Consider the following 2,029-nt stretch of genomic DNA (forward strand, 5'->3'; position numbering starts at 1 on the left):
GATGACTACTGACTGTATGTCATATGAAGCCTCTGGATGCCCTGTGGGTCTCCCCCGGTCCATGATGCGACATCTGAATGTCTGAGAAGATTCTTCTCTTGCTACTTTGAATCTGATCCGACTTGCTCAAATTCCTGATCTCATTTCTCCAGTTTCAGTTGATAAATAGCCTGAACTTTTGTGTTCAGTTGAAACTGTCAGCATTTCTAGGTTTAGAAACCCTCTGGTTCTGGTGGCAATCTCATTTCCAGCATTTCTCCTGTTAGTTTTGTTTGCCTCCAGCCTTTCTCTGGGCTAAAGCAGCTGCTCCAGCGTTTTAATCCAGACCTCTGCTTGGGCTGTTTTCCTTCCAACTCTATGTCCTTTTCTGGTCGCGAAAATCATTCCGTCAGCCATGGTGCTCTCTGATGGAGAAGAATGTAATAAAGGGGAGGTTTGCAATGATGAAGAGGATTTCTTTCAGTCCATCTTTTCCACGAAGATCACAACTCGACTCCATCTGCAGCGCATCAAAGCCTCTCTCCGTCTCTCCTTCTCATTTCCCCCTAATAACCTTCCATCTTTCAGGGCTTTTCATTTAGCCTCAAGTGCTGAAATGATTCATCAGGAATGAGGCGCACACTGCCGAGCAGAGAGAGGGAGTGAAAAGTAAGGAAGACAAAATTTCCAAGTCAACTTTGGATACTTTGTATTTTCCTCCATGTCTCTCTGCTCAACCTCATTCTGATTGCATCATGGAATCACAAATTCCCAATTACCCGGCTTTTATTGATGGGGGCCGCGCTGTCTGCAGCGGCAGCCTGCTGACCTGACACGGCTCAGCATTAGTAGCAGCGGGGGGGCGGCCACCTGCGTCTCTACTAAATCGATAGGAGAGCAAATCAGATCTCCAAAAAAGGTAAGAAAGAGGTAAGACTGTGGAATAACGCTGCTGGCAGGGCTCACGTATGCTTTACACATTCCATCCGGAAAAAAACAGAAAGGAAACACACAGACAGACGAGGGCTGGGTACAATTTGGTGATTCTGAGCTGTGCCATAGATCCCTCGGCGGCTTCGGTTGGTCTCACTGTTTATCATTTGCATTAATGAGGGCATGTCTATGACTGTGTGTAGCAGTGTGTGTGAGGGCTGCAGCCTGTCTCTTCAGCTGAGTGAGTGCACCTGCATGTGTCTGACTCCGGCTAACAGGGAGGATCTTTGTGTGGCCGTCCATCTCTGCTGGTTGTGGGTTTGAGCTGCTGAAGTGTGTGACATTTAATGCTTTTGACAAGGAGCTGGTACATGCTGGACCTGTGGGAATATCAGCAGTCAATATTTCAATACAACACCCACAATCCCCTGCAGCGAGAGGCAGGAAGTGAGCACAGGAGGGTTAATAAGCCTGGGATTTGGTGAGATGTGCTGGATAACGAGCTGCGTGTCTGTGCTCTCTGCTGTGTCTGCTGTCCTGATCATGCATTCATGCCTTTCACTTTCTTGTTTGGGTTGAAGCCTAGCTGCACACTGGCATGCAGCTGCTCCCACTGAAAGTTCAGGGTCAAGAGCAAAGTTAGAGATGATATTTGTTAAGCTTCTTTCTCTCAGGGTCCAGGAGATTTTTTCTGTGCCGGCAAAAAAACAATTTTGTACCCCAAAAAAATAGCATCAGCAACACAGGACAATCTCATATAAAACATTAAAAAGGTCTTGGTCAGAGAAAACTGTCATTCTTCTCTCTTATCTCAATAATCAAATCTAACTTCTGTGTTCAGACCTGGAGAGCTGCTAGTGGCAGCATCAAACCTCTGCGGAAACAAGTAACCTCTGAAACCTTCTATATATCACACTGAAGATCATTATGGACCGTCTCAGCACCCTGTAATGCAGCATAATCATAAATATGACCTTTAAACATCATCAAATGTGACTACATTTTATTTTAATATTGTCTCAGAATGTATTAAAATCTAGGGATGTATTTCCTTATATTGTTTGTCTTATCTTCTTTCTTACCTGTCACGGTCTTGATTCTGTAATGCTTTACTTTG

Source organism: Cyprinodon variegatus, unplaced genomic scaffold (genome assembly GCF_000732505.1).
Source record: "Cyprinodon variegatus isolate N-32 unplaced genomic scaffold, C_variegatus-1.0 Scaffold1113, whole genome shotgun sequence".
NCBI classification, from domain to species: Eukaryota; Metazoa; Chordata; class Actinopteri; order Cyprinodontiformes; family Cyprinodontidae; genus Cyprinodon; species Cyprinodon variegatus.